Source organism: Scyliorhinus torazame, chromosome 14 (genome assembly GCF_047496885.1).
Source record: "Scyliorhinus torazame isolate Kashiwa2021f chromosome 14, sScyTor2.1, whole genome shotgun sequence".
Classification (NCBI taxonomy): Eukaryota; Metazoa; Chordata; class Chondrichthyes; order Carcharhiniformes; family Scyliorhinidae; genus Scyliorhinus; species Scyliorhinus torazame.
The window spans coordinates 100,861,683-100,885,164 of NC_092720.1; the positions used below are offsets into that span (position 1 = coordinate 100,861,683).

At 45.5% G+C, this 23,482-nt stretch overlaps 1 protein-coding gene across 4 annotated transcripts in view; it reads left to right on the forward strand.

The window, feature by feature from the left end:
* LOC140389912 (SPRY domain-containing SOCS box protein 1-like) overlaps nt 1-23,482 on the forward strand; it is a 267,424-nt gene that overhangs the window by 104,892 nt on the left and 139,050 nt on the right. The window contains exon 1 of one of the 4 annotated variants that reach the window (XM_072474553.1): nt 11,410-11,820. The exons of 2 other annotated variants lie outside the window; for them this stretch is intronic. The gene's annotated coding sequence lies outside the window, so the exon portion shown is untranslated. One more of the 4 variants, XM_072474556.1, reaches the window with a different exon arrangement.

The window sequence follows — 23,482 nt, forward strand, 5'->3', positions numbered from 1 at the left end:
CCACGTCCGACCCCTCCAGCTCCTCCGGGATGCCCAGAATCCGCAGATTCTTCCGCCTCAACCGATTCTCCATCTCCTCGAACCACTCCTGCCATTTCTTGTGGAGCGCCTCGTGCGCCTCCACCTTTACGTCCAGGCCTAAGATCTCGTCCTCGTTGTCGGAGATCTTTTGTCGAGCCTCGCGGATCGCCACCCCCTGGGCCGTCTGTGTCTCCAGCAGCTTATCAATAGAAGCCTTCATCGGCTCTAGCAGGTCCGCTTTAATCTCTCTGAAGCAGCGCTGGATACCCTCCTGCTGCTCCTCCGCCCACTGCATCCACGCTGCCTGGTCTCCGCCCGCCGCCATTTTGTTGTTCTTCCCTCGCACCTTCTTCGGGTCCACCACCACCATTTTAGTCACCCCCCTCCTAGTAGAAGCCATATACTATCAGGGAGCTGTTCTTAGCTCCTTCCCACACCGGGAAACGTCGAAAAAGTGCCATTGGGGGCCCTGGAAAGAGCCCAAAAGTCCGTTTCTGCGGGCGCCGCCGAATGTGCGGCTTAGCTCCGCATAGCTGCAACCGGAAGTCTCCGTCATAAAACTCGCTGAAAACATGTGCTCCTGCCAATGTTGATGTGATTTCTTCCGGTGTTGGAAAGAATAGCGATTCCTCCTTTTTGCTTGAGATCTTTGGAATACCTGCAAAATCTTAGCTGTCCTTTTGCCTTCGTGTGGAGGTATGCATTAGGGGTATTACGGTACCCTGTGATGCCGAGAGGCTATTGATGGATAGACGCCGTGTCCCGATTGGATCAGCCGCCTACTAGCTCCACCCAGTAAGGCGGAGTATAACAGCCCGGGTTCTCCCAACAGCCACATTCTGTAACTGTGCTGCTGGGAAACAAGTCTGCGTAATAAAGCCATCGATTGACTCCTTCCCACCTCATCTCGTGAGTGATTGATTCTGCTACAATTTATTATGCAGACTTTAAAAGACATGGAGCGCCGAATCACTCCGGAGTGTCTGCGAATCAGCTCCCACGCGGCAAATTCAGCAGCCACTTTTAAACACTGGTTAGCGTGTTTTGAAGGATACCTCTGAACGGCCACCTGCGTATCTCCAGAAGACCAGAAAATGCTGGTCCTGCATTCCAGGGTGCGCCCGGAAATCTACACGTTCATATCAGACACGGACGATTACCAGGCGGCTCTCGCCATGCTGAGAGGACTCTTATGTTCGGGCCGTCAACCAGGTTTACGCACACCACCAGCTCGCGACGAGATGGCAAATCCCCGGGGAATCGCTGAACAAATTCTACAGTGCGCTGCTAATACTGGGGAGAAATTGCAATTGCCCACTGGTTCCGGCTAATGAACATACGGAGCTAATGATTCGGGATGCTTTCGTGGCAGGTATGCTTTCGGCCCAAATTCGCCAGTGATTGCTGGAAAGAGACTCACTGGGCCTCAAGGAGGCACGGGCCCTCGCTGCCTCGCACGATGTAGCATCGCGAACGCCCGTGCCTACACCCCCGACCGCGCGGCAGCCCCTTGGGCACCGCGGACCCCCGCCACGACCGAACCCCCAGCACCCCCCGCTCCCCCACAGGCCTTTGCTGCCAGAGCACAAGATCACCCAGGTGGACCCCGCTGCTACTTTTGTGGGCAAGCAAAACACCCCCGACTGCGCTGCCCAGCCCGCTCAGCCCTCTGTAAAGTGTGCGGCAAAAAGGGGCACTTTGTAGCAGTGTGCCAGGCCCGGGGGGCCGCCGCAATCTCCGGGGGAGAACCAGGACCCCAACCTCAACCCCCCAATGATCCACGTGCGGCCACCGGGCGCCGCCATCTTGGGTCCCGGACTCCATGCGGGAGGGATAGGCGTCGCCATTTTGTGCTCCTCCGGCCACGTGCGATCAATGGGCGGCACCATCATGTCCACCCCCGACTGTGTGCGACCCGTGGACGCCGCCATCTTGGCTGATGGCTAAGGACCCCGGGATGGACGGCCCCATGGGGCCTGAGGAAAACGCCCTGATGCAGCAACTGCGACTGGCTTCGGTGATCTTGGACCAGTCGCGGCCCCGAACCCTCCAAACGGCAACAGCAACGGTATTTATAAACTGGTACGAGACGCCCTGCCTGATCGACTCTGGGAGCATGGAGAGTTTTATACATCCTGATACGGTAAGACGCTGTTCCCTTCCGATCCACCCGAGTAATCAAAAGATTTTCCTGGCAGCAGGATCCCATTCTATAGAGATCAAAGGGTTCTGTATCGCGAACCTCACGGTGCAGGGGAGGGAGTTCAAAAACTACCGGCTTTACGTCCTTCCCCACCTCTGCACTGCCACACTCCTGTGGTTGGATTTCCTGTGCAACCTCCAGAGTTTAATGTTTCAATTCGGCGGCCCTATACCCCCCTCACTGTCTGCGGCCTCGTGACCCTCAAGGTCGACCCGCCTTCCCTGTTTGCGAACCTCACCCCGGATTGCAGACCATCGCCACTAGGAGCAGACGGTACAGCGCCCAGGACCGAACCCTTATCCGGTCAGAAGTCCAGCGGCTGCTGAGGGAAGGCATAATCCAGGCCAGCAATAGTCCCTGGAGAGCTCAGGTGGTAGTTGTAAAGACCTGGAGAAGCAGAGGATGGACATAGACTATAGTCAAACCATCAATAGGTACACACAGCTGGATGCGTACCCTCTCCCCCGCATATCTGACATGGTCAATCGGATTGCACGGTACAAAATCTTTTCCACGGTGGACCTTAAGTCCGCCTACCACCAGCTCCCCATCTGCCTGAGCGACCGCAAATACACTGCTTTTGAAGCAGATGGGCGGCTCTATCACTTTTTATGGGTTCCATTCGGCGTCACTAATGGGCTCTCGGTCTTCCAACGGGAGATGGACCGAATGGTTGACCGGTACGGTTTGCGGGCGACGTTTCCGTATCTCGATAACGTCACCATCTGCGGCCATGACCAGCAGGACCACGATGCCAACATCCGAAAATTCCTCCAGACCGCAAACGCCCTGAATCTCACATGTAACACGGAGAAATGAGTGTTTAGCACCGACCGGCTAGCCATCCGCGGCTACGTAGTGCGAAACGAAGTTTATAGGCCCAGACCAGGAATGCATGCGCCCCCTTATGGAGTTTCCCCTCCCTCACTGCTCCAAGGCCCTAATATGCTGCCTGGGCTTTTTCTCTTATTACGCCCAGTGGGTCCCCAACTACGCGGACAAGGCCCGTCCGCTAATTCAGTCCACTGTCTTTCCCCTATCGACAGAGGCCCGCCAGGCCTTCAGCCGCATCAAAGCGGATATCGCAAAGGCCACGATGCACGCCATCGACGAGTCCCTCCCCTTCCAAGTCGAGAGCGACTCGTCCGACGTAGCTCTGGCGGCCACCCTCAACCAAGTGGGCAGACCTGTGGCCTTTTTCTCACGCACCCTCCACGCCTCAGAAATCCGCCACTCCTCAGTGGAAAAGGAGGCCCAGGCCATAGTGGAAGCTGTGCGACATTGGAGGCATTACCTGGCCGGCAGGAGATTCACTCTCCTCACTGACCAATGGTCGGTTGCTTTCATGTTCGATAATGCACAGCGGGGCAAGATAAAAAACGATAAGATCTTGCGGTGGAAGATCGAACGCTCCACCTATAACTATGAGATCTTGTATCGTCCCGGGAAGCTAAACGAGCCTCCTGATGCCCTATCCCGCGGCACACGTGCCAACGCACAAGTGGACCGCCTCCGAACCGCCCATGAGGATCTCTGCCACCCGGGGGTCACTCCGTTCTATCACTTGGTGAAGACTCGCAACCTGCCCTACTCCATCGAGGAGGTCAGAATAGCCACCATGAACTGCCAAATCTGCGCAGAGTGCAAGACGCACTTCTACAGGCCAGATAAAGTGCACTTGATAAAGGCTTCCCGTCCCTTTGAACGCCTCAGTCTGGTCTTCAAAGGCCCCCTCCCCTCCACCGACCGCAACACGTACTTCCTGAACGTGGTTGACGAGTACTCCCGTTTTCCATTCGCCATCCCCTGCCCCGACATGACCGCAGCCACCGTCATAAAAGCCCACTGCACCATCTTTACACTGTTCGGTTTCCCCGCCTACATACTTAGTGATAGGGTGTCCTCCTTCATGAGCGACAAACTGCGTCAATTCCTGCTCAGCAAGGGCATTGCCTCGAGCAGGACGACCAGTTACAACCCCCGGGGTAACGGACAGGTAGAGAGAGAGACCGGAACGGTCTGGAAGACTGTACTGCTGGCCCTACGGTCCAGAAATCTCCCAGTCCCCCGCTGGCAGGAAGTCCTCCCGGACGCCCTTCACTCCACCCGGTCGCTGCTGTGTACCACAACAAATCAAACACCTCACGTATGCCTCCTTGTCTTCCCTAGGAAGTCCTCCTCCGGAATGTCACTCCCGATCTGGCTGGCAGCCCCGGGACCCACCTGCTCCGAAAACATGTGCGGTACACAAATCGGACCCGTTGGTTGAGAGGTTTCACCTCCTCCACGCGAACCCTCAGTACGCCTACGTGGCGTACCCCGAAGGCCGACATTGTCTCTCTGTGGGACCTGGCGCCTGCCGGATCTACACACACACCCCAACACCAATCACCCCCTCCCTCCCACCGGCACGCCCCACAGCCGCCACCTTCCCGGGTGGATCGGTCCTTCCCCTGGCCCCGCCTAGGGGTAGTGAAGCAGGAAGAGACATTGCTACGCTCCCAGAGACGACGGTGCCCGAGCCAGCGCCTGCATCACCGCCAGTGCTGAGACAATCGGGGAGGACGACCAGGGCACCCATTCGACTTATCGAATCATTATAACAAAGCAAGAAATGCCTCTGTAAATAATTCAGTTGCCCAGTAAATGCGGCTTGTAAATAGTGCTAGTAGTTTGATATCGGAGCATAGCAAACTACTATGTTAGTGTTAGTGGCATCCCAGGTACCGATTCTGTAAACCCCTACCACCATACGGCCCACTACCCCCGCCGGGTTCTTTTTTAACAAGGGGTGAATGTGGTGGTATTCTTTAGGGGTATTACAGTACCCTGTGATGCCGAGAGGCTATTGGTGGATAGGCGCCTAGTCCCGATTGGATCAGCCGCGTACTGGCTCCACCCAGTAAGGTGGAGTATAAGAGCCCGGGTTCTCCCAGCAGCCGCATTCTGTAACTGTGCTGCTGGGGAACAAGTCTGTGTAATAAAGCCATCGATTGACTCCTTCTCATCTCGTCAAGTGAGTGATTGATTGTGCTACACTTCGCTTGGACCACCATGAATTCACCAAATCTGTAGGGTCTGTGACTATTTTTTCTTCCATCGCTTGAAGCTCTCTTTCAAACTTTCCTTTTAGTTCTATTGGTACTTTGCATGGAGGACGACAGTAATGTACCTCCTTAAACCATTCAACTCTCTCATCAAAACACTCGGCACATTTGTACCAGATCTTCCATGCTTCTCGTCAAAGAGTACTTTTCAATGGGTGTACTACCTTCAACCCTCAGTGTCACCTCCTTCATCTTTAAGTTACTGAGCAAAGCTGCAGTTCTTCACAACTGCTTAACTGCAGGATAACAGGACAGTTTACTTCAGTGACTTAGAACATATAGTTAACATATTTTCCTTTGAGTGTCTCTTTGATTTGGGTTGTTTCTAGCTGTTAGATCACAGTTCCCTCTTGCTTGGTTTGGGACCATCTTTCCTTAGGTAACCACTTTCTTTCAAATTTTCAGGAAAGTTCCTCTGGTATAGACTGAGTGGAATGATGTCACTCTGTGCTCTATTATCAAGCTTCAGATTAATGGTTGTTTCTCACCCTCTTCCTGCTCTAAATGGTTTTGTGAATTTGTTTTTTCTGGAAGCTGTTGCATCAAGCTATTTCATGGGAGTTGTATGATTCCTAGTTCTAGTGTGTTCTCAAATTAACTTTCCCAAATTAACCTTCCCAAATTAACCTTCCAAGGTATGGATATTGTGGTTTATTTTCCTTCTCACTCGCCCTGTTGTTCTGTATCAGATAACTCATAGAATCTATCTTTTTTTTTTGTTCTGCGCATCTTTTCCCAGTGATTTGACACTCTGCAAGCTGTGCAGTTTGATCCACCTGTGGAATTATAGTTTCTGTCCGTGAACTCTTATGATCATTCACAGCACCTGCACATCATTTCTCTCTGTTTGTGATTCCTTTGTTTCTGTTTCACTGTATCAACCCTGCTGCCTTTACCTTGACTTAACTGAAAGCTAGCCGTTTGGATCGTCAGGATCTGCACCTGTTTACTCGTGGCTTCATGTGCTCTGGTAATGTCTACAGCTGATCCTTTCCAATTAAACCTGTCTTTCATGACGTGCAGAACCCCAAATCTGCTAATCTAGCAGTTTTTCATCTGTATCCTTAATTCACATTTTTCTGACTCCTCCCATTTTTCAATCTTGTTTTGAAATTGTTAACAGGGGTCACCTGTTTCCCACCTCAGGACTGAACTCGTATGGCCGGATCTGGTGATTTGATTTTGGTCGGGGTTGTGTGCTTCACTCAGCTTCCAGCCATTAAATAAATTCAACCTTTTTTCATCTGCCCACAAAAGGATTCAGTTGACCCTTTCCTTTTCACTCGTGACTTTTACAAATCTACTGAATGTTATTCCACACTCTTAAATGTCTCTGACAGCATTAGCCTCCCAGTTGATTGTGGGCTGTTGCTGTCAGTTCATTGCCTGCGGCAGCCATTTCATTTTCACACAATTCACTTCGTTACTCTCACTTTTTTCTCTCACTCTCTCTTTGGCACTATTCGGGCTGATTTTTCAATCTCATAACAATATTAAATCCGATTCAAAATTTTGGGCTTTTGCACTCAGTCACTAGCAGTAAAATATGCCACCCCAGATGTAGATTCTCATAAGCATTTGTCCTATTTCTTTCAGAATAATGTAACAACTAGCATTTCCCGTACTAACCATCCGTGCATCATCTTGAACTGTACATTGTAATTCAGATTGTTGTATCATTCATTGTGAAATGATTCGCGTGTATCCTGCAAATTTTATAGACACCAGATTGGGACTTTGTCTTGTGGCCATGAACAAAAAACAATGTTGTCCTTCCACTAATATGATTGGTGATTTTACAATTTGGAGCACTGAACCAAAAGGATCAAGGCTGCACTCAATTCTTGACTTATGGATCTTCTTTCAGTAGTGTATAGTGCAACTAAAACCCATTAACCTCTAAATAAAAGAAGTGAGAATACACTTTTAAACCAAGTGAGATTGTAGTGTTTCACGACCAACAGAAATAGCCTGAGACTGTATTTGTGACCCGAGGAGAAACAGATCTTCAGATTCTTGTGATTGTGAAGTGTTCAAAGCACATTGTGCGAACAAAGTGAAATGTTTTGCAGCATTGGTAATGCAGAAAAGCAAAGTCTGTTTGAATGGTGTTAACCTTGTGTAATGAGATTAAAAGTCAATAATTATGAACCGTGAAAGGAGCTGTCACATACTCTGTGGAAGGCTGTGTAAACAAATAAAAACGTTTCTTGATAAAGCTCAATGATGCAAATTATCTGTTGTGTGTCATGAATGTGATCATTTGGGATTTCCCCCTTCTCTCCCTCTGCCCCCCCCCCCCTCCATATTCCTCACAAAGGAGGTGTTTATCTCCTTCTGTTTGTCAGTTGTCCAATGACCAGCAAACAGCTGTGCATGTATGAATAAAAGTACATAGTTAAATTCTGCAGTCTTGTATTGGGCATTACACTGTATAGTGTGGCATCAAAAGCTTGATTTTAATTTGCATGTTGGAAGCTTGATTATTGCCATCTAGCTGAGCTGCCTCCTGCAAGCCAGCAGATGTGAAACTATTGGGCTTGGTGATCTGAAAAGTAGAAAACATGGCCACCTCCAGCAACATGACAGAAGAGCACTCCAGTGCAATTTAACGAGGCATTAATTCTTAACTGCATTTATCTAACATACAATAACTTCACATTTAAAAAAAAAAAAAAAATAGGAACAGGAGATGACTCGAACCAGTACTGCCATTCAATGAGATGATGGCTGATCTTAACTACAAATTGTCTCTCCAGATCTCTTGATTCGCCCTGTTCAAAAATCTATCCATATGTAGCATAAGCTTTCTGCAGGTTATCAGATTAAAACCACATGGCTTGTTGAACTGGCTTGTCAAAGTAGATGTTGAGAGCTTGTTTTCCCTGCTGGAAAACCTAGAACTAACCTCAAAATAAGGGATGGCCATTCCGGACTGAGATGAGAAATTTCTTCACTGAGGGTTAGGAATCTTTGGAATTCTCTGCTCAAGATAGCTGTGGATATTGAGTTGCTGAGTATGTTCAAGATTACGATTGTTTTATTTGCTCCCTGCCCACCACCACCATCCCCTGCCAGCCAAAAGTTCAGAAGAGTGTGCCATTGTTCCTTTGAACAGCTGAGAATAGACTAGAGACCGTGGTCTGGATCTTCCGATGTCATCAAACAAAGTTTAGACATTTGTCACTGTTGCATATCGGAACCCTGTGGATGTCCTGACTCGCACACGTGAGGTAGTTACTCAGGAATTTTAAACTTCCGAAGTGCGCAATTATCCTGTCTGGTAGACTCAAACTCTCCTTGGTGTTGGAGGCTTGGGTTTGAAGCCCTGCTTTTGCGCAGAGAATTTGGTGCATCTTCAAATAATTTACTTTACAGTTATACTGAATCATGTGCTGATTAAAGAAGTTTGGTTTGCATATTTTGTCTTGGCATCAAAAAATATCTTGTGTAATAATTTTCAAAAGTTTGTGAATTCGAGCATTGTGTAGTTGACTTGAAGAACATTGAATTAATGATGGATATCCATTGTTGCCTTTTTCTTTTACTGTCTTTTCTGTGGCTCTGTCCCAATTATGGCAATCAGTGAGTTTGCCTTTCTTTCTGTTATCTATGTCTTAATGCTTAGAGTCGCCAGGTATCGAACGATACCACCACAAGTTTCAATCGGCTATCGATCAAAGAGCCAAACACCAGTTAGTTAGTTCAAGGTCAAGGGTACTTTATTTACACACAATTAGTCATGCAACATAAACACTACTAGTTAACTACACCTACCAGCTAAGACAACCTGTACTTAATTTCGGACACCCCCCGGATTAGGTCAGAAAACTGGCCGCTGTTCAATTCTGGATCTTTCGGGTTTGAAGGAGTAACTGCTGCTCAGCTGGGCTCATCCGTCTGGTAGTGGGCGTTGAACTTGAACTTGAACTCGCTTCTGGTGTTGCTGCAATTGGCGATGACCGTGACCGGGGTACCAAGGCCAAGAGGGCGCCAAGAGAGAGCGAACATATGGCGAACACTTCTTCTCATACTCTGGGGGGTTTTCGCGCTCTTTTGGGCGGTCCTTCAATTTGGGCCTTACTAATTGGATAATCCCTGATCACTCTGTTCGATTCCTTAGCCAATAAGTGGGCGGAGTTCTGGATGGCTGGGCGTATCCCAAGCGGTCACTGACCCTGTTGTTTGCGTTTCCCTTGAACAGGGAGTGGCGTCGAAATGTCTGGGACTGTCCCGGTTGCTTGAGTACCGGTCCTTTGTTTTGGGGAAGGTGGGCCATCAAATGGTAATTGGATGGAGTTTCGATACCGTCTGGATTTCTTGCTTACGAATATGCATTTCAGGCTCTGAGCCTGCCTGAGTCTTGGCTTGTCCATTTTACCCGCCAGGCTTTGTGAGTTTCTCTGTACCGAGTTGGCTACAGCATGTGCTATGTACATTGATTGGAATGACCAATAATCCACTTGGTGACACTATTTGCTATAGATTTTATTTCTAACCTTTCACCCATATCCTGATTACCTTGCTTTAACCTTGCAGGTGCTTTGACATCAACACAAATGTTAGCTGTGCACGCAGTCAGTTTGGCAGATTTGTGATGCACCTTATGTGCTATATAGCCTCAGCCTCTTTGTCCCTCCTCGTTCTTCCCAAATTGAACTTGAGAAGTAGACCAACACAAAACGCATCATAAAAGAAATATACATTAGCTGTATGGCAATAATATCTGAAGTGGTATAGATTCTAATGCTTAAAAATATTTGCATTTTAATGCTTAAAATATTTGCATTTTAATACAATATTTGGACTATATATATATATATATACATATGAACATTGAACAATAATTGCTAGTGTGTCATGAGAATGTCGCTTTAGGGAATGTTTGGCTGCTCATGTTACTGCAGTGATGTCAGAGTGTGGGTGGAGCTGAGCTCTGGCTCTGCTTTCTAGTTTCACTTTGAGAAAAGCTTGAGTGTGTCTGTTTTTTTTATTTTGTTTTCCGTGTTGGAGCTGAAGCCAGACAAAGCAGGTGTACTGCTGTTCTCTCTGCCATGAAAAGACTATCTCTTGATCATTTGGTGAATTCAGAATTACAAATGTTTTCAGTAGTGAATGTAAATCTGATGTGCTTCTGTTAAAAGATGTTTCTTTTGTCTTCTGGATGTTGTTTGGGAAGTTATTAAGGATTACTTAGTGTTGTATTCTTTGGGAGTTGTATTTGAATTAATGGTTGCAAAGATGTTCACTATGTTTTAGAAAGGTTAACTTGAGTTCATAGAATAAACATTGTTTTGCTTTCAAAAATACTTTTCCATTTCTGCTGTAACACACCTGTAGAGTGGGCCGTGTACTCCCCACACCACAATCTATTAAAGTTGTGGGTCAGGTGAACTCCATGATAAACTTTGGGGTTCTCTAAACCCTGGCCCATAATAAGTGGAACACTCTAATTTAAAAGAGAGGTTTATTTTGCTTAATTGCACCGAATCTATACTGAGGATCTTTTTGACTTAATTGCATTTTTAATACATACTCATGGTTGTTTTATTCCACTTTCTATTAAATGTCCTTTTGTCTTTAAATTAATTAAGAAAATTCATATTTAACTGCAGACAACTCAAAGGTTTTAAAGGCAAGAACATTTGTTTCAATTTCTAAAAGGCCTGCCTTAAAACCTGAAGTTGTAGGGTGTCCTCTTTTTAAAAAATGAAGTTAGTACAAAATGTTGCATTTTGCAGCCATGGGGATGAGCCAGCTTATTTTGATTGGTGGCCTATGTTCATTCTCAAACATATATTTACCAAATTAATCAGAATGTTTTTGTTTCTGAATATAATACATTGACCCTTGGAATACATGGTGCACATTCTGCTCTCATTTTATTGTTTGCCATCTGTCGTGACGTCTGCTGACTGAGAGCACCTCCTCTAATGTGCACTTCTGTAATTAGATGCCTGTGGCTCCTCTCAAAGTAGAAACAATGGGCGGCTTTTGTGCTGCACATCAATGTGGCCTCAAGGTGGCAATTCATACCCTTGCCAATCTGGCGTGTTGCAGACAGCCCCAGATGGCTTCCTGCAGTGGGGCTTTAGTGTTGCAAGATCTTTGTCCCAGCTTTAAGAACGCCATTTGGTCTCCATTTTAGTAATTAGTGTCGTGCACGTGTAGACTTCTATCAGCATATTGGTTTCCAGGGTGTGCATGTCAGGAAGAAAAATGTTCTGCCACCAATTTATTTTTAAGTCTGTCTGTGGACCTGGGCGGCAAGCCTCTCTGTGGTGTTTGGAGAAAGGGGCGTCACCATCTGTTCTTCATTCCCAGATCAGTGGATTAGTAGCCCTGTGTGATGAGATCAGCAAGATCAGCTTTCACGACAGGGCACTGCACTCGCTTCATCTGGAAACTTCTCCTTCTGGGCTGTCGTTCCCTCTCTAACTGAAAGCAAGGCTTTTAAACACATCAAGGCTCCTTTTACTGTGATGGAAGGTACAAGCTTTATCAAAAGTGCTCTGTGACATATACCTTAATGGCTCTGTTCAGCTTGCAAGCTTTTGTTTTCATTAGTCTGTCTGTATCTGCCTGCTTGGCTTCACACTGAGCAAGGAAGTACTTATGTCCTGTTTGTTTGCTGCTGATTACTGCACAGATGTGCCCTTCCCACAGCTTCTGCACTGCAAGTTAAGTTGGTTCAGAATTCTCTCTCTCACTCTCTCTATTAGGTTTCTCTGAAATGCTTTTCCTGATTAAATGTGTGAGTACTTGCTCCTAGTTAGCAGTTTTTTTCTGAGCTTCGCTGACAAAGACAGTGTGTTAACGAGTGGACAGGCTGTATGCGCATCTAATTTGGTTCGAAAATAACTGGCTGATATGGTGAGTATTTCTTTTATGCCAATGTTATCTCCTCAAATGCGAACCTTTGTCGCTTACCTACGTTGTCTTAGAAATGTGGGTTAAATTTGAGCAGTTATTGAATGTAAACTGTAATGACTTTTATCTTTTTGATTAAGAATCCTAGTGAATGCCAAGAGGTGAAGCAAGCTGTGGGACAAACCAACATAATCCTGCAAGACACTGTTGTCAAAGATTTATGTTTCAACATTTGTCTTTGTTAAAATGAATTTGGCAAGATTTGTTTTGTTATCTCTAGCTCTTGAAGGGTATACCAATAACAAATGTTTGATATATGACTGGTGCAGCAATGTTTGTGCGCAGAAAGGAAGACCTATTTGTATCTCCACTATTTGATCTACAATGATTGCCAGGGCTTCATTAGATGTTAAAAAGGCAGAGATTTAACTTCACGCAAGTATTTGTGGTAATACTGTGCGTTATGTCTGGAACTGATTCAAAGCCTATATGATAAAATGTATATTTAAATTCCCTCTAAATATAAAGAACAAACTGCTTTGGCTGAAAGATCCGGGTTTCTTGCCAAGAAGACCAGGTTCGAGAGGGGAAAGGAATTGGCTGCTGCAGTGTTGGCTGATGCTATGCTGGACACGAGTGATGTTTCTGGGGGGACGCGAAAGAGATATCCAAATCATCTCTCTAGTTGACATATTTAGCTGCTGTAAATACAGGATATATTCAATCACATGACAAAAAACTAGCCGCTTCTGCAAGCACAGTTCAGAGTACCTGAAAGTGAATGCTTCTTGGGGTTCCTTGAGTTTAGTTGACTGGGCAGTACGGTAGCACAGTGGTTAGCACTGTCGCTTCACAGCTCCAGGGTCCCAGGTTCAATTCTCGGCTTGGGTCACTGACTGTGTGGAGTCTGCACATTCTCCCTGCGCCTGTGTGGGTTTCCTCTGGGTGACCCGGTTTCCTCCCACTAGTCCCTTAAGACGTGCTGTTAGGTAATTTGGACATTTTGAATTCTCCCTCTGTGTACCCGTACAGGTGCCGAAATGTGGCGACTAGGGGATTTTCACAATAACTTCATTGCAGTGTAGATGTAAGCCTACTTGTGACAAAAATTATTATGATTCTGACGGGAAGGCCGTGGGCCTGATTCTCGTTTTCACTGGATTTGCTTGTCTCAGGAAGTGATGCGTGTTCCAGTTTAGCTTCGGCAACTTTATGGTTTAGAGGGGAAAATCTGCCAGATGTCTTGCTCCTTACTGATATTGAATGAAAGTAGAATTTGTTAAGGCTGAGAACGTCTCATTTTCTTTTTGCACAAGGGAGCTTCGCAGCCGGCATATAATGGTTAAATCTTGGCTTGTGTTAATTTCCATATATCTTAGATAACTAACACTAGCATACCATATCTAATGTAGGAGTTTGTATCAATGAGCCAGCAGTAAAGGAAGATGATTTGGTCTTTGATGGAAATGATTGGCAATCTGGAACAGGAAATGCAGGAGGTTATTTAAATTATGCTACGATTGGAATTGCTAAAGAATGAAATGAATCACCTGGCTGTGAGATATCATGGGTATGAGAAGCACTTGGAATCATACAACAAGCAATTAGCATCATCATAAGAGAAATATTAAGGAAACAAATCTTTTTGGTTGATTTTACTGCTCTTCAGAACCAATAGATTCCTTTGAATCACTCACAGTCTAGTCAACCGAATCGCTCTTGCTGATGTGATTTAAATCCATTTCTAGCAGAACGCCATTCTTAAATTTCTTGAAACTGATTGCAGTAAAATTGAGAGCTTGTTTGTGTTAACTTTATGTTTAGTATCAATCTTCTAAAGTTCTGACATTTGTGAAAGAGCTAAATGCATGTTCTGAAGTTAGGGTTGCAAACCCTCCCAGAATGGGCGGGAGTCTCCTGGAGTCAGCACCAATTTTCCGATGGCTATTGAAAGCAATCCAGGAGATTTTAAAATGTTATTTTAAGCAAAAAATAATTAATATGCACAATAATTCGTACACAGACTCAGATGCTCATCATTGATTGTAAAACGGTGATCTGATCATGTACTTGGCAGCGTGATGACAAGAAATGTAAACTGGTCCTGATGCAGGTCGCGTACGGGTGCTGCATTTCTAAATTGCCTGTTTTCGCCTATCAATAACCTTAAAGGCTAAGTTCTCACGTGTAGTATAGACACGCATAGACATGAGTAATGGAATGGGGACTGTCTTTTCTCTGGGTGCTGTTTTGCTTGATGAGAGGCTCTGGAGGCATGGGGGCAATGAGGATTCAGCACTTTAAAGAGCCACCGCTTGATAATGGTTCCAGCAGGAGCCGAGACAGTGCCTGAGCATGCCAATTCTAAATTATAAGTGTAGATGAACAAAAGTACTTTGTGTTATGTGCATCAAAGAAACCTATCCCCTCCCACTAGTGTCTGAGGCTTTTTACTTTGTCCCTCGGGATGGGATCACCTTGCGCCATGCCACCAGGATTCCATGGCGTCCCTTCTGCTGGCATCTCATGGAATATGTCCAGCCAAATTTGGCAACCCTATCTGAAAAGTCTCCTTTCCAAAAGTCTGCAGAAAATTGTTTTTTTTACGTTCGGTTTAAAAATTTGAAAAGATTGCTCAATAAAACTGTTTTCAAACATCTTCACTTGTAGATGTCCTGGTCAAATTTTGTTTTTCTCCTGCTGTGTGCACGATTTCTTTTTACAAAAATGTTTAAATTTTTTTCATGGTAATGCTACGTTTCTTTTAAAACTTCAGTTGATTTGTCCAATACGCAGCTTTCCGTTTTACTGCATTACAGACCTATCTTCGAAAATATTAGATGTAATTTACATTTGTATGCATTCTTTTCAAAAGACCGCAAATATGTTAAAGTTAGGAATATTTTAGGGAATCCTGTCAGATGTGAAATATTACAGCAATGCGATTTAGCCAGGTTGATATTTTTTCTTGCTGTTCGTTGGCAGAGTTACTGCAGTAAACAGCAAAGCCGCCTTCAGATGTAAAAGAAAAGGAATTTTACACCACAAGAGCTGTGATGTTAATTTGTCAATAATTGTTTTTGGAATTGCAAAATTGATTTTTTAAAGCAAAATGTGTCGGAGTAACTTGATTTCAGTTCTTAATTGAAATAATGGTGTATATAAATGGATTTACTACGTGATAGACTTGTTAGCAAAACAGGAACCCGTGGGATTAAAGTAGTATTGGTAATGTGGCTGCAAATTGTCTGCAAGAAAGCAGAGTGTTGTGGTGATCAATACCTTATCAGACTTGAGGGAGGTATACATTTGTGTCCCCCTTGTGGCCCAATATTAGGAGCATTGCTCTTGATATATTTTAACACCAGTTCTTGGTATAAGGGGGGATAACACTACTTGAAAATTTAATAAACCATGAGGAAGATAGTAAATTTTAGGACGACGTAGACAGATAAAATTACATTCAAGCTTTTGTGTTAATGAAGCCGGAACGTTAAATCCCTTTTGAATCAGCAAAATCATTGAATGTAATTAATTTGTGACTGGGATAGCCAATGGACTCTCAAGGGACAAGTATTGGTTGTGCAGGCGTTAAAGATGAGGGGAGAAACTTCCCCTCTACATGAGGCTGGGGGTGACAAAATAAGCAGCATTTAATAACTCCTGCAAATCCCAGCCAGAATCAAGAGATTGGGTAGCTCTGCCATCGATCACAGCTGGAGACTCCACTGCTGTAAGTGTTTGGGACTGATTCAACACACACAATTTATATCTAAGCATCATCTAAGTCCTGCTCCACCTTCAGCTCACTGGCTGACACACTACATTAATTTAAATCATGCTGTAGAGTCTAATGCATTTTAAACTTTTTCCTCCTTGCAGAAGAGAATCAGAAAATGAGCAAGTGTTGCAGATATATTGAGGGCAATTCTCCACCCATATTGCGCCCACAGGACATCCCGCTATCGCGGAGAAGAGAGGTAGAGCCTTAAACGGGGCTCGCGCCAGGTGCTGAACAGCTCTGGAACGGCGGCATGCAAATATGCTCAACCCGTTTCAAGCTGGAGTCTCCTGGCACCCAGGACGCTCTGCCCTGCCAGCACAGAGTGAGGCTGGTGGGAATCACAACTAGCATCCATCAACTGAGACCAGACATGATGACCACTCCGGGGGGCTAGGTGGCCATTGGAGCCCTCGGGTGGTCTGGGCAGGGCAGTGCCCTTCCAACTTGGCACCCTGGCAGTCCCAAGCTGGCACTGCCAGGGTGCCAAGGAGTGGATCCTAGAAGGGGGCTTTGAAAGGTGCGGATTGAGGGGGTTGCGCATGAAAGTGGAGGGATGACTGAGGGGGCATTTGGCAGCATTTGGGTATGTCTCACCTGACTGCTTGGGGGCACTAGTGCTGATGATTTGGGAAAAGGGGGGCTTGATGCCAGCTAGACGTGGGCTGGGCCTGAAGGGAGACCCTATGGAAATGCCCCATTTCCAGTGCTCCTTTTGTGGAGGTGGGGGGGGGGGGGAGAAGGAGGTGGTGGGCAATGCCGGCAATTTGAGGGGGGGGTGGATGGATGCTTGGCCTTGCCAAGGATTGGCGTGTGTGGGAGGCTTTGCCAGCGATTTTGGTGAGGCAACTGTAGGTTTATTCTGAGATTGGGGCATGCTTTAAGAATGGTGTCTCGATCTCAGGATCCAGCTTTGCTGGATTCTCATGGCACTCATCTCCCTTGTATCCAAAAGAATATGAATTGTAGGTGGATTGCGCTCTGGAATGTCCTGATCCACCCAGTGTTCACACATCGTTTCCCGCTAGAAACCACTCTTTGAAATTTTCTGGGGTGAATTGCGGCATTTTTGTTTCTGTGCTCGGGCTGTGACCAAAGTTCTGCGAGTTCAATGGATGAGCTCAAAAGTCTGTGCATACTTAGATATTTTGCAGTTACATACATAATGCAACTATGCCCACATTTCCCTGATTTATTTGCATCGCTTGGCTTGTCTGGCCACAATTTTCCGGCCGTTTTCGCCAGTGGGAGTTTCCAGTCTCCACCAATGGCAAACCCTGGGGATGTGGCTGCATAGAACGGGAAGCCCCAGCGGGGACAGAAAATCACACCGTCAGCCAATGGCAGACTGTCTCTGCCACCACGAAACACGCCGCCCTGTGTGTGTAATTGGATTCCAATCAGGAGAAAATTCCAAGCTGACCTATTATCACAATGACTACAAGGCAATATTTATTTAGAGTTGGATCAAGATTTCGCTCATGACAAATTAGTTGGCACGGTGGCATAGTGGATAGCACTGTTGCTTCACAGCATCAGGGGCCCGGGATCGATTCCAACCTTGGATGACTGTGTGAAGTTTCCACGTTATCATGTCTGCATGGGTTTCCTCCAGATGCTCCGGTTTCCCCCCTCAGTCCAAAAGTGTGCAGGTTAGATGGATTGGCCATGATCAATGCGTGGGGAGAGGGTGGAGGAGTGGACCTAGATAGAGAGCTCCTTTGGAGGGTCAGTGCTGAGTTCAGACTTGATGGGTCGAATGGCCTCCCTCTGTACCGTAGGGATTCTATGAACTACATAATTTATACCATTTTAAAAGACTGATACGCGCAACCTATCTGAGGCAAGTAGGATCAAAACAAATTGTGGGTTTAAAATATGTCTCTGGCAACCACCTGAAAAGTTTCGGATTTTCAAAATGTATAGATTTATACTGTAATAGTTGCAGACTAATCATGGCTAATATGATCCAAATCATATTGTAATGGTACAAGTTCAGGGTTATTTACTAGATTAGGGGAAGAGTTAGAAACTCTTGTAAGATAACTGGAAATAAATTTCCATTTTCAATACAATGACAGTTGGGGTAACATGATGGGGAGAAAGGTAGGGGTGAGAAAAGTACAAGTGGAAATCAGAAACTTTGGGAATTAAAAATATGAATGGAAAGCTACCTAAACCATTCTACACTAATTATAAGCTATCGGGGGAAAGCATTGACTAAATCATCAGGGTTGCTGTTTCGCTCTTGCCATGAATTCTTCCACATGAGATATGTATGTTACATCAAATAAGCCAGATCCGGGCAGCACGGTGGCACAGTGGGTTAGCCCTGCTGTCTCACGGCGCCGAGGTCCCACGTTCGATCCCGGCTGTGGGTCACTGTCCGTGTGGAGTTTGCACATTCTCCCAGTGTTTGCGTGGGTTTCGCCCCCACAGCCCAAAGATGTGCAGGGTAGGTGGATTGGCCACGCTAAATTGCCCCTTAATTGGAAAAAATTAATTGGGTACTCAATTTCTAAAAAAAAAATGTTAAAAAATAAGTCCGATCCTTTTGGTATGGAAATGCAATTTGTACTGTTAAGAAAGATATAGGAAAGGCATGCTCATCTACTTGATTGTCATTCTTGCCAACGGTGCCAGCTCATTGTGATGAATCTGAGGAAAATATCTTGGAGGTCATTTTGAAATAAATTGCGGAAACAACCGGAACCAAAAATCCAATTTAATTAATTATTCATGAAATATATGAAATTTACCCAGTTTAAATCACCCAAGTTGGAAATCTTTTGAAAGCGCAACTTTTAAGTGCTTTCTTACAGTCCTTACAGTGTGTAAGCAATTTTTATAAAGAAAAGTAGCATCTTTTGGCAACCTTGGCTGAGTAGCGCACTCAGCACGAATTCAAGTCCCATCCTGGAACTTGAGCACATAAATTGGGCTGGTGCTTCAGCGCATTACTGAGCAAAGCATTGTTAGAAGGCCTATATTTAGATGAAATGTGAAATGAAGTGCCTACATGACCTCTCAATGGATTTAATGTGGCCCAGCACGTTGTACATTGCAAAGGTGACACTAGTTTTAAGTATGGAACTGTATTTACAAGAATCTTAGGCAATGCTTCACAATGTCTGTTCCACGCTCGCAGCTCTTGCTTCCAGCTCTTTCTACAGTTTATTTACTTTTCCTCTGGTCCACAGCTAGGTTCAACCAATCAAGCACAGTGAGCAGACTCACATGTTCAAACACAGGAATTGAACGCTACAAAAGGCACTATTTAAATCCGTTTTCAGGCCACCATTTATCCCTATACCAACATCACTAAAATTGTAGCTGCTGTTTGTGCAAATTATAATTTTGCAAATTAAATACTGCTGCATTTTCCTCCATTACTTCAGAATTACTTCATCAGTTGCAAAGAATTTTGGGTCATCCTGAGTTCTTTATAAAAGCAAGAGAGATCTTTATAAAAGCAAGTTAAGTCTTTCTATTTTACTGGAAATTAAGATATGTTTTGATTTTTGGGCGTGGCTTATTTACTCTGAGACTTAGTAAATTAATGCAATTCACTATGTAATTTTCAATTATGTGGACTCTGAAAGGTTCCCAGATTTGATCCATTGTAAATGAGAGTGCCTTTTATACTGATCTTTAGTTTCCAGCCTCCAGGCCTCCCACAACCAATATCCACATGAAGGCAAATACCTCATCAACAAATAGTTGAGCTAATTGAACTTGGCTGGGGTAGGATTGGTTAGGATTACCGTTCCTGATTACTCTTTCATCCTGAGTTGTAAAGGGCAGAGGTGAGAATGGAATGAAGTTCAGCTGTCCTTTATCTTTGCCCGGCAGCCAACACCCCAGTCAAAAACAATGCAACAGCTGATAGAACACTTCTCACCCTGGCTCAGACATGAATAAATGCCCTTTTGCAACCTCAATCTAAACCTTTGTCAATGCCCCCCTTAATCCTAGATGTGTGTACTTTTCCACTTGCCCTTGAAACAACTTGTATATGAGTACTTGTTAAAAGTTTAAAAAGACCAAGCTGAACTTACTTAGCTTGTACTAAATATTTTATGTTGTAAAACTTTCTTTCTGTCTGCAATTCTGAAACCCCCATAACCCCCCCCCCTTTTAAAAAAAAAAAAAAAAAGTATATTCTGGGAACGGAATATAATGCCACTTCTCAAATGGTAATATGTGCTCACAACTGAGATGCTTGCTGGTTAAAGTAAGATACCCCTACAATTTAATTGCAAACAAGAACCCATGCAGACCTGAAAGACTGTAATGTCAGAATGGGTTTTCATTAGAAATGGGAATCAACAATTGGGGTGCTTGAGCAACTCAACTGGTGTCAATGTAGCATGGTGAATTGAAGGCCAAAGGCTAGGCATTTGGGGGCTTGTAGTCATCTGGGATGGCCACTTACAACAAGAAACATGGATGTTCGCAAAGCCTAAAGGGAAATATGGACAATGTAAGATTCAGGCAGGCACAGAGCCTGCATGTATATTCGTGAGCAGAGAATCCAGGCAGCATCGAAACCCCCAACCGATTAGCATTTAATAGCCCATCTCCTAAGACAAAGGATTGATACTCAGGTAACCGATACAAGCCCAGACATTTCGGCGCCACTCACTTTACTCAGGAAGCATAAACAGCAAGGTCAATGACCGCTTCGGACACACCCAGCCATCAAGGCACCCGCCCCTTTATTGGTTCTGATCAAAGGCAGTGATCGAGAAATGCCCAATTAATTGGGTCCAAACCTAAGGACTGCCCAAAAGAGCGCGAAGCCCCCCAGGATAAAGAGAGACAATGCCATGTGTTCACTCTCTTTTGGACCTGGCGCAACGGCAACGTCCATCTCCAACTGCAGCACCATGACCAGAAGCAAGTTCAAGTTCAACGCTTGCTACCAGACGGATGTTCCTAGCCGAACCGCAGTTACTTCTCCAGATCCAGCCGATCCAGATTCGAACAAAGGCCACTGTTCCTCTGACCTAAGCCGGGTGCCTGAAGTTAAGTACAGGTTGTCATAGTTGTTAGATGTAGTTTAGCTCATAGTGTTTATGTTGCATGTGTAAGTTAATCTTGTGTGTAAATAAAGTACGATTGATCTTGAACTAACTAACTGGTTGTTGGGTCTTTGATCGATATCCGGTGGAACCTTGAGGCGGTATCATTTGATACCTGGCGACTCTGAAAGCAATATAATATCAATATCTAGATAAAAGAAGGGCAACCTTATTGACTGCCATATTTATAGCAAGTAAATATAGCAACAGTTATTGGCGACTCTGGCGGGATTCGACCGAGAAGTGATTTTGTCACTCTGAGAGAACCCACAAAACATTTGAATTAGAAATCCAATTGGAAAAGTGAAAGAAACCACAAGCGTAAGACCAGTATCGATCAAACCTCCAAGATTCAGAAGTGTGTAGTAATTTGCATGCGTACTAACAGGGATATAAGGTAAACTCGAGTTGTGTGAACCGGAAAATAGCTTAAGCCGTACCCGCTGTTTGCATCACTGCTTTATTCCCCCTTGTCTCTAATTCACGGTAGAGATACAGAGATCACGGTAGAGATACAGAGACATAATCATAGAAATGGCAATGAAGGCAATGGAATTCCTTATGTACCCACAGGAACCCGAGGTCGCAGCAACCAATAGAGCAGAGCAGTGTCCCATATGGGAAAAGGAAATTAGGAAGTACCTAAAGGGGAAAGGATGGCCCCTATGTCTGAGTTTGTGCAAATGAAGAGACAGATCCTGGTAGTATAGGACAAACTTGGTGGGATAACCTGACCGAGATCCATAAAAAGAGTTTAGGTAGAGTTCATAAGCCGATGGCAATCGTGTCCTGTTTGGCACAATTGCGAGGCACAGAGGAGGTCGTGACGACACTCCACAGACAGCTTGAAGACAAAGAGAAGAGTAATGAGGGAAACATTGGTGAATGCAATTGGTGAATGAGCAACTTCGAGAGCAGCTAGTGGCGAAGGACAAGGAGATGGCTGTTGTCAAACGAGCACACCAATCTTGTCTAGCTCACCTAAGTAGCTTTCAGTCACAGTATGATAAGGCCTACCAAGACACGCACGCGTGGACTCGGTAAGAGAAGAAACAGAACACCAAGTAGAACAATTGAAAAAGCGATGCGAGGACTTAAAGGCAGCCCTACGAGCGCTCCACAGTTCCACCACGGAGCAAAGGCAGCGTTCGGTTGACCATGCCAAATGCAGGCAGCAAATTGCAAAATTGCAATCACTACGCTCAGTTCAGAATGGTTTCAGAGATACCGTTGGACCAAATTTAGATCAGGAAAATGGCCCCGATTGGCAGGAACTTAACGAAACTGCCCGTCGGTACATAAACGGAACCGAGATTCAGAATAGAGACCCCCAGGCCCCAAGAAGGAAAGCACCCGCACCACTGATTGCAGAGGCAGCACCCAACCCTATGAATCCAGTCAGCACGCAGCGCAGAGTACTGACAGAAGACCAACCCGATTTTGTGTACACCACCCCACCAACCATCACCCAGTTAAGGGATGCCCATGATAAAATAGAAACCTTTCGCCCCACATCAGACCCACACCATTTCTTTGAGTGAGTTAGACAACAGACAGTCATGTACGGTCTGGACGCGCAGGAAGAAGTGAAACTCATCGTAATGAGCCTTGACCCGTCTGTTAGTTCAGCCCTTCCCGACCCACAAAATGTAGCAGGAGGTAGCCTCCAGGATATGAAAACAGCCATTCTAGATGCAATTGGCTCTAATAGAGGAGATCCCGTAGAAGGACTCAACCGATATAGACAGAAGAAAGGAGAACGTCCAACAGCGTTTGCTGGACACCTCTAGATACATTTCACAGCAGTATTTGGAGATATAGCCCGTGACCATTTAGACAATACGGCCAAATGGACCAGTATTTTAGTCTCCACAGAGGCAGGACAAAAAGCATGTGCAAATTATGACCCCCTCAGACCCGGCACACAATGAAGTGTGGGTTCTGAAGAGACTCTCTAGAGCTTGGGAACAATCCCTACATAACAAGGCAGAGCAGGAGAAGGTAGAAGCAAACATGAATCCAGCAAGCACACATCAAGACCCCGCATGGGTAAATGAAGGTCGAAATAATATGCAGCACCCTAAAACGCAGGGATGCTACAATTGTGGACATGAGGGACATTACGCCCGACAATGCAATGCTCCCCCGAAACAGCAATGGAATCAGCACGCAAATGCCCCACCTAGGAACAATGCCAGGCCTATCCACAGCGTTAGCGCCCGTTCAGATAATTTGGCCATAAATGGCACCGATTGACGGTGTTCGGACTCCCCAACTTTGGGACAAGTCCGGAAGACCAGTAGTCACAGACCCAGTCCGGGGACACCCCGTAGAGTTCCTTTGGGACACCGGAGGGTCCTGAACCACGTTAAACTCCTCCCCAATGTACCAACGAGATATATGGCCCACTAAAGAC